The following is a 14695-nucleotide window of genomic DNA, read 5'->3' as shown; positions in this document are numbered from 1 at the left end:
ATGTTGTTCTAGGATTCTTTCTGGTGAGTTCCATTTTTCTAAAAGTGTGCTCTACATGGACCATGTAGGTGCCTGTTGAAACTGTCAATTCATAGTACAGTTTGCTTTATACTAATCACTTTTTTGTATTTGTGCAAACAGGGGTGCTCAGCTTGATTTCAATGGGAACTGCACAAAATGTTCATGAATACATCGAATCATTCATTTCCACCACAAGAAAGGAGGTGCCGATAAGTTCAAGGCGTTGCAACATATAAGGGCGAAATCATACAAGCTACGCGCGAATTTGGTTGATTTTGGTGGAACTGCACAAAAAGAACAACTGGTTTATTTAGCACGAGGTGCCATGTCAATGTCCGAACTGATGGCAAACCCTGCCCATTCCACAATCGTAGGCATTTGATATTTTGGAATGGGACAACCTTGTCAAATTTTGCTCATTGATTTTAGCAAGACATGCGTTTGATATTTTCGAATGGGACGCCCTTTGCTGTCAGCAGCGTCGATCAATTTTTTCTTTATTCTTTAGTTGTGAAGTAAATATTGCCTCTGACATGTGAGTCGCTGAGATGCATAATCATCGATTGTTTTGAATGTTCTCTATGAATTGCCAGGCCTGTGTGTTTGATTGCAATGTACAGAAACGCTAAAAAGCTGCTCAAACTCTTTGTACTCCTTCTGTTCCTTTTTACTTCGCACATTGTGAAAGTGCATACTTTTTTGTATAATATTGGTCAAAGTAGAGATACTTTGACTGCAGACAAAACTTGTATGCAGACTAGAAAGGACCGGAGGGAGTACATGTGAAACTGCTGCAAACGAGGTGATCACCCTGGGAATAATGCTAGTACGTATTGTTTTGCATGTTCATCCAATGCCAGCGATACAGGAATTCAAACTAATCGAAATAAATTCATTCATACACGGTCGGATTTCATATAAACATGCCGGATTTCATTACATTTCATACATTCTTCAACTAAAAAGGGGGTGCACTGGAGGTATAATTAATTAACCAAAGCTACCCACCTGTGTCCCGCTGAGCCGAACAGAAGCTTCAGTGACTCAACTGCAGGTGCAGTTGCATAACTGACATGTGGCCTGTTGGGCCCACGTGTCAGTCAGCCAACTGCACCAGCAGTTAAGTAGAAGCAGTGTTGTTCTCCAGCGCAGCTCTCTGACTCCACGTCGCCGCCAAGAAGCTAACCGGCCATCAATGGTCAACCCGCCTAGCTTGGCTTCAATCGGAGGGTAGCAACAGTGGCCTTACTTGGACCAGAGCGGTGGAGACCTACCGTGTTCTACTCTTCCTCGTTTTCTGTGTGGCACGGCCTCATTGTCAGCGGGGCGGGGCCTTGGTAGAGCTGGTGATGTCCTCTGTCTCGTTGCCGGCGGGCGGCACCTCAGCGGAGCGGTGGAAATCCTCCCCCAGGTTGCCGGAAGGGTGGGGCCTCGGCTGAGCCAGCGATGTCCTCTACCTTGTTGTTGGCGGGGCGGGGCCTCGTCAGAGCCGGCGGTGTCCTCTGCCTCGTTGTTGGCACCGCGGGGCCTCGGCGGAGCAGGGCCTCGTCGACGCCAGCGGAGCGGGGACTCGTCGGAGCCGGCATTGTCCTCTGCCTTGTCCTCTGTCTCGCCAAACAGCGTCTCGCCCGCTTCATCACCCTCTTTGCCAGCCTCTTTGTAGGTGGCCACAGCCTCCGCCACCCGCATGTGGTACTGCCAGCGCTCGAGGCGGCCCTTGCGGGCGGAGCGGTACGAGTCAAGCATCGCTTCCTGCTCCACCCGCTCCGCGGCGATCTGCTCCTCCGCCTGCAGGTGCTCCTGGAGGAGATGGTGGTTGTAGGCGGCGTCGGCCTGTGCCTCCCAGAACTTCTCCTCACGCATCTTCCTCACCGTGTCCATATATTGTTCACGGGCCTTGTCGATGGTCATGGTGCAATGCACCGGCGAGGATGGTGCGGAGGAGGGGGTTGGCGCCGGATCGTCGACTACCATGTTCTCCATTGGGACGTCGTCGTCCTCCGGCTGCCTACCGGCCAGCCGGTCGGCAGCAATGGCTTCCATCTCCTTGTGGTCCGTCGTCCGCCCGTCCCGAAGAACGCTGGAGTGCAAGGAAGCCATGGTGGGCAGTAGTGGTGTGGACAGGAGAAAGGGAACGAATGCGGATGACTGCGGCTATGGCCGGCGGCAGCAGTTTATATAGCGATGGTGGGCGGGCGGAGGGACGGACGTGTGGCGCCGGAGTAGCTGCCTCGGCAACCGCATATTATTAATGTGGGTGGCAGATGGACGGACGGACGGCACTTGGGTCGTTTGAAGGCGGAGCCATCGCCTGCAACGGGAAGTGGGGCGGGCGGCACTGACTGTTTCGGGCGGAAAGCGCGCGCGGGCGAGGAGATGACTTTACTTGGAGAGGATGACAATGGGGACCCACCAGGGCCATAGCCTCACGTACGCAAGTGCCTCCTTATTATATATATATATAACTATAATATATTTTGCTTCCTCCTGGTTTCCTGACATCACGGTCCCACACCATTGTCAATCTATGTAGTCCCTCCTTTCCGGTTTATAGGGCTTATCTCAAAATTTAAGTTTTTCCATTTTACAAGGCTCAATTTGGTTGTTTTCCATCACATGTTCAGATTCCAAGGTGCATTAAATCATTGCATGCAAGTATTAAGAGAAAATTGAGCAATGCATGTACTTTATGCATGCATGCATTGCAATCAATGCATTGATAAACATAATTTTTTGAGGATAACAAGAGCATTAATTAGGTGATTTTGCAAAACTACAAAAAGTATTCCACCACTTGCCATCTACCTTGATTGGTGAGATTTTTGAATTGAGAACTATAAACAGGAAAGGAGGGAGTAGTCAATAAATGAGAGAATTGCACAAGAAGCGGCCTACAGCTGGGACCTAGCGGCTTGAGCAGTATTTGTGTTTTTTAGGTGTGAGCACTGCAGAGTTTTTCGATGTTTAGCCCAGATATTAATTTTTCTCCTCTGAACAACAACAAAAACATCGATGCAGGTATTAACTGGGTGGGATGTGGCCCGTCTAGCCCAGGCCAGATATCCAGCCCAGATATTAATTTTTTTCAAGATGAAAATGGCTAGCCCAGCTATACTTTTTTTAGGAATACCCAGGAAAGGTCAAGTTGTTATTCTCCGCCCCGCTGGGCTACAAATCTTTCCTAGGAGAGATGCATTAGGCTTAACAAGAAAATCGGCTTTAAGAAATAATAAATGGGATGTAGTTATAAAAACTGGGCACTAACTATAAAAAATGCACCAAACACGTAATTAGTTTATAAAATATTATTTTTGGATATTGAAAATTTTAATTTCATTAATTGTTGCGAGCGCAATGTTTCGTTGGATTTTTACGTAATATAAATTTATATTGAAATTATATTTAATCTAACTAGAAATTTTGGGATAAAAATATTTCGGATCCCATCAAAATGTGGGAAATTTCAATTGAATTCTGTTTTGAACGGTTGGTTGAAATGGGCTATACTTTTAACAAACTGTAAATGGGCTGTAGTAAATTCCATTAGAATTCAAAAATTGGATACACATTCTTAAAAATCTCAAATGGGATATAAGTTCTCTGCCACACACTTCTGGCCTTAATAAGTTGACGTGTCCCCTAAAAAAACAGAGTTGACGCGTATGCAAGGCTTTGTCAACTTATAGTCAACACACGGTTCTAGCAACAATGGCTGTTGGATGTCCATCCAACGGATGCCATGCTTCTTCTTCAATCTCGGATATTCTAGCTTCACCCGCCCAAAAAATGATTCCTCCCCTTGACATCTGGGGCGCACCATTTCGGAAGCTGACCTGTGGGCCTACTAAGTTGACGTACGAAGGGTTTTGTCAACTTAGTCAATATAAACGATTCTAGCTGAAGTGACCGTACGATGTCCATCCAACGGCCATCGTGCTTCTTCAACCTCTGGTCTTCTTGCTCCAGCCGCGCAAAGCAGCGCTGGTCATGCCGCCTGCTCCTGCCTCCCGTGGTCGGCTGTGCTACCGCGGAGGCCTCACCGCCCCCTACTACTCCCACCGCTGGCCAGGCCATCCCTCCACTCACCCACAACCCCTATATTCTACGGCGACGACAGCACAGCCGAACCAGTGAAGCCTCATACTCCTCTCCGCATGTGCATCCACTGCCGCGTCTTCCCCAGCTCCACGTCGTCCCTTCCTAGGCCTCGCCGTCGTCCACCGTCGTGGTGCTCTCAGCGCAGCGTGGTCAATGTGGTCAAGGAACGACTTCCATCGGACGTGGACTGTACGTGGGGAGGCTGACAGCTGGGTCCACGGCAGCCGCAAGGAAGTGCCTCCTTATTACGCGCAAAATAATTATTCCTCCACCTGACAACGGGGACCCACCGGATGGGCCACCGTATTTTGTGAAAAAAATGATTCGCCCCCTGACTGTTGGGACCCACCAGCTACATCTTCGCATGCAAGGAAGTGCATCCAGGAAAAAAACGATTCACCCCCCTAACTGCTGGGACCCACTAGCTACATCTTCGCACGCAAGGAAGTGCGTCTGAAAAAAAACGATTCGCCCCCCTGACTGCGGGGACCCACCAGCTACACCTTCGCACGCAAGGAAGTGTGTCCGGGCAAAAAAAAATGATTCGCCCCCCTGACTGCTGGGACCCAGCAGCTACACCTTCGCACGCAAGGAAGTGTGTCTGGGCAAAAAAACACAAAACGATTCGCCCCCCTGACTATAGGGACCCACCAGCTACACCTTCGCACGCAAGGAATTGCCTGATAGTCGGGACCCACCTGGTCGAAGCGTACGTAGCTTTGTCATTCTGGTCGCGAACGTGTACGTACATATGTAGTGGTGGATGTAGAGGCGCGCACATGTCGTAGTAGAGGCGCGCACGTAGCATGTACACGTACGTACAACGGCCAGGGTGCAAGAATGAAAATACGGCCACGTATGTGTACATACGGGCGGGGTCTCAAACGCCTACTCGCGCATACGTACGGCCAGGGCTCGTGTACATGGCTAGGTCGGAACGGAGAAACAGCATGGTCATCATGTTCATGGGGAGGCAACAGAATGCGTCGTGTTCATGGGGAGGCAACAGAATGCGTCGTGTTCATCAGGAGGCAACAAAACGCGTGGGAGCCAACCGGCTGGGTTGGAACGGAATGCGTCATCGTGTTCATCGGGAGGGCTTGGACAGAACAGGCGATGGAAACGAGGCCTGGCATACCGCACAAGGAAACAAACCTCCTACGGTCGAAACAGGGGTCCTGATGATCGGGAGGGGTGTGGGTACCGCAAAACGGAGGAAACGGACCTCCTACAGTCGAAACGGGGGTCCTGTTGATCGGGAGGGGTGTGGCGTACCGCAAAACAGACAAAACGGACTTGTGTTGGAGCGCTACGGTCGAAATGGGGGTCCTGTTGATCGGGTGGGGTGTGGCATACCGCAAAACGGACGAAACGGACTTGTGTTGGAGCGCTACGGTCGAAACGGGGGTCCTGTTCATGGGGAGGGGTGTGGCGTACCGCAAAACGGGACTCCACAGGATACTCTTCATCTCCACTGTCGACCTCCTCCAGCCTCCATGGGCTACCGTCGACCTCCTCCAGCCTCCACGGGCTCCTGTTCTTCCAGCCTCCACCGTGCTACTCCACCGGCTATTGTTCAACCACCCCTCCACGGGCGCCCCTCCACCGTCTACTGTTCATCCAGCCCTCCACACCACGGGGTCTTGTTCATCCAGAGGCAACGCCACCGCTCACTGTTCATCCAACCCCCCCGCAACGCTCACTGTTCATCCAATCGATCGGCTTCAGTTAGCAGCAATAGCAAAGGAATCGCTCGATCGGGTTCAGTTAACAGCCATCGATTGATCGCTCGGGGTTCAGTAACGCATAGCCTGCAGTGCAATCGCTCGGGTTCAGTTAGAGCCCAACGCCTCACTCGGGTTCAGTTAGAGCCAACGCCTCGCACACACGCGCGTACGTGTACAAGAGAAACGCGCATCGCTCGGCCCCCGACCTCCCACCGTAACTGGGACTCCCCGAAATTTTCCTCGCCCTCGCTTCTACCATAGTTTTTTCCGTCATGGACGGCCCAAAGAATGTCATGCAGATGCGTCTTCGGGCCGCCCAGGACGAAAAGCCCATTTTCTGTCATGATTTTTTTTCATAGAAGTAGGAGCCCACCATATCTATGATGATACCGGGTTTTGTCACAATTATCGTCATAGAAGTGTTATATGTATGACAGAAAAAAAATTCGTTCGGCCCAAAATGTCACAGATGTGTCTTTTTTTGTAGTGTCAAGAGTTGGCATCGGGGCCACCCAGGAAATAGTCCAAAGGGGAGTTTGTCGGAGTGGCCGGGAGAGTGTCATGCAATAGATTGGTTTTATCGGAATGTCGTTGGTTCACCCGAATGGGAGCACGAGGCCATGAGTTCCCTGATGTGAGTACACCGTACTAACCTCGGCAGAGTGTATAATCTATCAATAGCCGCACCCTCAGTTATGAGCCACATCGTACTGGGTCACACTATGAGTCAACAGTAATAATAATCTAAAGATTAAGCAACCCCGGTTCGATGAAGAAACAAGTTGGTTTATCTTTATGTGGTCACGAGATGATCATGATGGTACCGTTGATACCAATGTTGGTTGATCATGATGTGTTCGCGCGATGATCATAGACATAGATCAAGCTCCCTTGGTCATGTGTTGATCACTATGGTATTGTTGATACCAAGCTTGGTTGATCCTAAGGTGATAATACGTCTCCATTGTATCTACTTTTCCTAACGCTTTTACTCTTGTTTGGACTCTAATTTGCATAATTTGGATGAAACTAACCCGGACTGGCGTTGTATTGAGCAGAATTGCCACGGTGTTGCCTTTTGTGCATAAATAAAAGTTCTCGAAATTGGATGAAACTTTTTGGAGAATTATTTTGAAATAAATAAACAATATTGGAACCAAGACCCACTGGAGGGGGGCCCCAACTGCCCACTAGGCCCCAGGGCGCGCCATCCCCCTCTGGCGCGCCCTGGTGGGTAGTGGGGCCCACGACGCTCTGCTGACACTAATTCCAACTTTATAAAATCCTATTTTTTAGAAAAAACAGGAGAGGAAGTTTCATCGCGTTTGACAATACAGAACCGCCGCCACCTCTTGTTCTTCATCGGGAGCCAGATCTGGAGTCCATTCGGGGCTCCGGAGAGAGGGATCTTCCGTCTCCGTCATCATCAACCATCCCCCGTCATAAATTTCATGATGCTCACCGCCGGGAGTGAGTAGTTACTTCGTAGGCTCATTGGTCGGTGATGGGATGGATGAGATTCATCATGTAATTGAGTTAGTTTTGATGGGGCTTGATCCCTAGTATCCACTATGTTCTGAGATTGATGTTGTTATGACTTTGCTATGGTTAATGCTTGTCACTAGGGCCCGAGTGCCATGATTTCAGATGTGAAGCATTTATGTTTTCACCATTATGTTTATGTTCAGGATACGATCTTGCAAGTTTTATGCAGCTATTACGTCTTATGATTCGTAAATCCCAAGGTGACAATAATTGAGATACTTTCCGGTGATAACTATTTTTTGAGGAGTTCATGTATTCACTATGTGTTAATGCTTTGTCCCGGTTCTCTATTAAGAGGAAGCCTTAATATCCATTTGTTTCCTTATGGACTCCGCTGCCACGGGCGGGTAAGACAAAAGATGTCATGCAAGTTCTTGTCCATAAGCATGTATGACTATTTATGGAATACAAGCCTACATTATATTGACGAATGGGAGCTAGTTCTGTGTAGCCCTAGGTTATGACTGTTATATGATGAATATCATCCAACGAAATCACCGATCCAATGCCTAAGAACTTTTCACATATTGTTCTTGCTAACTTACTATTGCTATTGCTACTGTCAGAACTGACAGAAAACTCTTGCTACCACTGTTACCATTACAATTGCTGTTACTATTGCCACTACCAAACTATCAAACTATCATACTACTATGCTACTGATCACTTTGTTGCAGATATTTAGTCTCCAGGTGTGGTTGAATTGACAAGTCAATTCCTAATATTTACAAATATTCTTTGGCTCCCCTTGTGTCGAATTGATAAATTTGGGTTGAATACTCTACCCTCGAAAACTATTGCGATCCCCTATACTTGTAGGTTATCAAGACCTTTTTCTGGCACCGTTACCGAGGAGCATAGATATATTTGTTGGGTCACTTGGGATTTATATCTATTGATCACTATGAAGAATATGAAAGATACCAGAACCAAGATTGTTCCCTCTAAGACAAGGGGAGGTAAGGAATTGCCATCTAGCTTTGCACTTCATTCACCTTCTATTTTGAATAGACTTGCAACACCACCACCTGCTATTAATTCTGATATGTCGCAAGTTATTGATGATGCTACTTATTCTATGAATGATGCAGATGATGATGCTAGTACCTTGCTTGATGACAATGTGCCACTAGGTGAATTTCTGGATGAACAACTTGCTAGAGCTAAAGATATTGAGAATGCTGAAACAGATGAAATTACTGAAACTGAGAATTATGAAACACCTATTAGACCTAGCTCTCCTAAATATGAATTGCCTAAGATACCTGAGGATTATGTTATGGATGGAGAGGTTGCTAGGTATTTTCTTGCTTGTAAAGATAGAGATGATCTTAAGAAATTATTATGCAAGTTGAAACAAAAATTTGAATGCTAGAATGAAATGTGATCCTAAGTTTGCTACTTCACCTATCTTTATTACTGATAAGGATTATGAATTCTATGTTGACCTAGAGTTAATCACTTTGGTTGAATCTGATCCTTTCCATGGCTATGAAACTAAAACTGTTGTGGCATATCTTACTAAATTAAATGATATAGCCGCCCTATTTGCTCATGATGAGAAAATTCGCTGCTACTATATTCTCAAGTTATTTCCATCCTCATTAAAGGGTGATGCTAAGATATGGTACAATACTCTTGCTCCTAGTTGTGTGCATAGTCCCCAGGATATGATTTATTACTTCTCTGAAAAATATTTTCCTGCTCATAAGAAACAAGCTACCTTACAGGAAATATTTAACTTGTGCAAATTGAAGAAGAGAGTCTACCACAAGCTTGGGGGAGGCTTCTCCAATTATTTAATGCTTTGCCTAATCATCCTCCTATGAAAAATGAAATACTTGATATCTTCTATAATGGACTAACCGATGCTTCTAGGGACTTCCTAGATAGTTGTGTTGGTTGTGTTTTCAGGGAATGAACCATTGAACAAGCTGAGGAATTATTGAATAATATATTGAAGAATTATGTTGATTTGACACTTCCTGAACCACCTCCGAAACCCACTCCAAAGAAGAGGGGTATTCTATTTCTCAGTCCTGAAGATATGCAAGAGGCAAAGAAATGTATGAAGGAAAAAGGTAATGAAGCTGAAGATGTTAAAAATTTACCTCCTATTGAAGAAATACATGGTCTTGACACACCACCATAGGTGGTAGAGGTAAATTCACTTTTAAAGTTTGATGAAGGTGACATCCCTCATAACAAACCTCCTAGTCAATGCTTATGTGAATTTGACAATTACATTATGAAGCAAGATCATTTCAATGCCTATGTATTAAAACAAAATTCTGATATGATTGCTTGCTTGAGTGTCTTGTTATTTAGAATCACTAATGATGTTAGAGGAGTAGGAAAACATGCTTCTATGGTTCAAACTCAGTTAGAACAAGTTGCTAAATCTCAAAGTGAGCTACTCAATGAAATGAATAATAATATGAATGATCATGTTGTTAGAGTAATGACTAGAAGAGGCAAAATGACTCAGGAGCCACTTTATCCTGAAGGTCACCCTCAAAGAATTGAACAAGAATATCAAAGAACTAATGTAGATGCACCTAGTCCTTCTAAAAGGAAAAAAGAAAAAGAAAAATGATAGGACTTTGCATATTTCTAGTGAACATGAGGTGGAAAAACCTTCTGAAGATAACAATGATGCTTCAATCTCTGATACTGAAACCCAATCTGGTAATGAACATTCACCTAGTGATAATGAAAGTGATAATGATGATGTTAATGAAGATACTCAACCAAATAATGATGTTGAAACAGAACCAGCTGTTGATCTTGATAACCCACAACCTAAAAATAAACACTATGATAAAAGAGACTTTGTTGCTAGAAAACATGGTAAAGGAAGAGATCCATGGGTTCAGAAACCCATGCCTTTTCCACCTACACCATCCAAGAAAAAGGATGATGAAGAATTTGAATGCTTTGCTGAAATGCTTAGGCTAGTCTTTTTGCGTACTTGTTTGAATGATATTTTAAAGATGTCCCCTTATGATAAATATATGAAAGATATTGTCACTAATAGAAGAAAAATAGCTGAAGCTGAAATCTCCACCATGCTTGCTAATTATTATTTTAAGGATGGAGTACCTAAGAAACTAGGAGATCTAGGAATACCAACTATAACATGTTCCATCAAAAGAAGTTTATGTCAAAACTGTTTTATGTGATTTAGGAGATGGTGTTAGTGTAATACCTTTCTCTTTATATAAAAGACTTGATTTGGATAAACTCATACATACTGAAATATCATTGCAAATGGTTGACAAATCAACTGCCATACCTATCGGTATTTGCGAGGATGTGCTCGTTGTTGTTGCAAATGTTACTATCTTAACAGACTTTGTTATCCTTGATATGCCTGAGGACGACAACATGTCGGTTATCCTTGGTAGACCCTTTTTGAATACTGCAGCGGCTGTTGTTGATTGCAATAAAAGCAAAGTCACTTTTCATATCAATTGTAAAGAGCATACGATGCATTTTCCAAGGAAACAATTTCAAGTGAATGGTATTAATGTTATTAAAAAGTCTCCGACAATTACTATTGGAAGATTTCAACTTCCTCTTCCTACTGTCAAAACGAAATATGAAATACTTATTGTTGGGGATATGCATATCCCGTTGAGGTAACTTAGTGTTTTTATGAAAATTCCTCGGGTTCATGTTAATCGGAGAGTGATTGTTAATAAGACTTGATCAACCTTAATAATTGATTATTTTCAAGAGGCATGTGGTCGATAAATTTAGTAGGCACAAACTTCTGCACCCACTTTTTATTTTCTGTTATTTTGAGTTAAATACTATAAAATGTTATGTTTATCCTATTTTCTGAATTTTTCGTGCAATAAGAAGGTGCCCAAAAATAAGGGATTTTTACGTATGTGCCCGTGGTTCCTTAGCTCTAATCATTCGTCCCCACGCTCTTAACTTCTGCTCACTTTTCCCCACTTCCTTGTCTGAAATCCTCATGAATGATTACAACGTAGGATGATGTCGGGTAAAACCATTGACCGTTAACTCTGACGAGAGGGGTCACATTGAGACATGTCACATGAGCTTGTCTGAGGGATCCCCTTTTCTGAACCTAGAGCAACGACATCACCATGCCACTCTCCCCTCTCAGCCGTTGTTGTGTAGCCTCCACTACTGTCATGCCCTCCAACCACTAACCCCATTTCGCCTTTGCCATTGTAATGACCAAACCTCGAAGGATTTGAGTCTTTGTCCTTACCGTGCTAGTCCCTGGATCGACCCCGCGCGTGCTCGAGACCCCGTATGCAGGCAAAAACCATCGACGAACCCTACCGCAGCCTTCTTCCCCTCGCCACTCGTCCACGCGTAGCCATAGGGCAAAACGGATCTCGGCGAAGGAACTCGAGACCGCCGCTGTTTGTTGCTCCGTTCCTTCGCCGTAAGAGCATCTCCAGCCACACTGTCAGCTTCACTTGTTTCCTCGCTCAAAGCCGCCCTCGCCTGACGTCTTTGTGTTGCCGAAAATGTAGCAGAGGGAGAGGAACAAGCCGGCCGACTTCACCGGAGTTTTGCCGGAGTTCACATCTTCGCCACCACTGTTTGAGGACGCCCCATCGTCCTTTAACCCGACCAACGCCTACGCCACTCAACGCCGCACCCGCCTGTCACCTCGCCTTCGCCGGAGACCCACCGGAGGAGCGCCGCCGCCAACGCCCGGGACCGCCGCCACCGTCCTCTGCTTCTGGTGAGCACGCATGCGCATAGGAGCCTTTGGCCAATCACAAACTGTCACGTGGCAAACTGCTACAGGCGCAGCTACAGTGCCGCACAGGAACCAGGAGATTTCTGTTTCTTTTGTTTTCACAGATTTTCATCCAAAATTCAACTAGCTATATCTCTTATTTTATAAGCCCAATTTAGGTAATTCTTTTTCCCGTGCACTCACAAAAATCAGCACATTATCACAGAACCAAACCTTCCGGAGGCCATAACTCTCAGACTGTTTGTCAGAATTGAGTGTTTCTTTCTGCATTGTGACCATAGTGCAATTTTGGTGCTATTATGCTATTGTTGTTGAGTTTTAAGAATTGGTTTTCTTGCTGTTGGTTTTTATTTTGGTTCTTTTCATGTTCCGATGATTGATTTGTTGAATTGTGTGAAACATGTAGATTGCCCGGAGTTCGACGCAAACTATTGTCAGGAGTGTGACTTTCTGAACTAGAACCAATGCAAGTTACATGTTGATCATCCTTTACCTATTGTTTTCTATGCATGTAGTTATATCACACTATGAATATATACATGTGTAGGATTACTATATTATTTTGCTATATGCTGTTGAGCTATCTTCCCGTCTTTTCAAATCGTGGTAGTTGTAGTTGCTATGCTTTGTAGACGAGGGTGGTTCGTGTATACATTGAGTTTATGTGAGGATTACAGATTTAACAAAATTGAGTAGTAATTAAGGATTTACCTCTGGGCGGAAGTGGTATTGCTTGGTGTCGAGGGAAGGCATCATGGGGTCTTGCACCTTTTCTAAGGCCATGCGCCCATGAGAGTGCGCCATAAGTGGAAGAACGCCCAGGTTTAAAAAGATCAGACAGACTTAGTGACTAGTAGCTTCCATGTGCGGCCACGGGCTATATGGGCTCTGGTTTAGTTGATTAGTTGTTGGAACCCTTGCCTAGATAGTGTCGACAGATGTAGCTTATGTAGGTGGGATGTGGCCGTCAGGTGGTTAAGGGAACCTCTTCTAAAATACTTCGTCTCAATCTTCGGATTGGGTCCAGTGGGTAAAGTGTACTAAACTCTATAGAGTATTTAAACTAATCATGATTAGCCGTGCCCCCGGTTATGGGCAAGTTTGAGCGACTATGCCATTATAGTTGTTGGATGATCTTGACAGATGTGACATTTAATAATATTTGTGGGCAACTTAATAAAGGGTAGGTTGGAGTTGATTTTGCCAACTCAACCTTGTGTATTTTATTGTAGTAATAAAAGAACTAAATAAAAAATTAACTATTAGGTAGTTATTAGGATAAAATCAGCTTTCTGCAAAAATAAACCCTCAAGCCTTCCTTTGTTGTACTATGCATATACATGTAGGTATACTATATTATTACTCATGTGTAACTTGCCAATACATTGAAAGTATTGACCTATAAGGCTGCAACGTCTCATGTTGCAGGATATTCACACGAAGAGTAAGGTACCGTTAGGGTCGCGAGTCTGCACTCAGCATCGCCAGTGGGCTATGATGGGACTCATCGTTATTTTTTGCTACTTTCCGCTGTTTGATTGAATAAAGCTAGCCAAGTGCTATGCATATTGTTTTATTTTATACATTCTGGATCACACGTTGTAATAAATGATGCACTTGCTATTCTGGTATTCATCTATACTGTGTTGCCAGCGAGTTCGATCCATGGACTAGCACGGTAAGCATAGAGACTCAAATCCTTCGAGCTTTGGTCGTTACAGCCATTGTCGTGCCCTCCACCAGATCTACCCCCACACCCCCCTCAAGATTAAGCAGCAATGTCAGGGGAGCAGGTTCTGAAGCCAATCGACTATGGAGAGGATTGGGTTGAATCGGCAGCGGATAATTCATGGATTACACCTGGGTAAGTGTCGTTTCCCCTGTAACATATGTGTCGATTCATGCATTTGGCCCTATTTGACAGCTAGTCGCGTGAATCGATCAAATTTTGTTGTATTGTTCCCAGCCTAACTGTAACCTTTCCTTATTTGAATGGAATAGGATAGATCCTATGCTTGCTTTCCGGCTGGCGGTTAGGATGGAAGTTAGTGTGTTGTGCAGTAGAAACCCGCATATGATTACTGAATTTTTCTATCCAAAGGTGGTAGAAACAAGTATGGCGTTCAAAGATTTCCCTATCGATGTTGTTGAACTGAAATTTTTCAACAATACCGAGAAAATGTTTCTCCCACTAACTTGCGATGAGCATCTTGGGTTGCCCTTTACTTTGAATGTTGAAAGATGCTTTGGTAAAATCCTTATCGAGGTGCTTCAGCCACGCAATGAACATGACAAGGGGAAGGATGTTCAGAAAACTTCTGTCTCTGCTAATAGCGAGCGCCCTGGCACTCCTTGTAGGTCAAAACCAAGCAAAGCTACTGGTTCTGAAAGTCACAATATGTATGCTGAAGCTTCTTGTGCCACTTCTCCTATTGTTGCTATAGCCGATGTAGAGCAAAGATGCAGAGCCAGACAAAGAGGTGCCTCGAAATGATGATGAGGATGAGAATATGTTCCCTTATCTTGTAGATACTGTCAGCAAACAAGCAATGGA

The sequence above is a fragment of the Triticum aestivum genome, chromosome 6B (assembly GCF_018294505.1).
Source record: "Triticum aestivum cultivar Chinese Spring chromosome 6B, IWGSC CS RefSeq v2.1, whole genome shotgun sequence".
NCBI lineage: Eukaryota > Viridiplantae > Streptophyta > Magnoliopsida > Poales > Poaceae > Triticum > Triticum aestivum.
The sequence above is the reverse complement of the archived record's forward strand: the minus strand, read 5'-3'. Positions refer to the sequence as shown.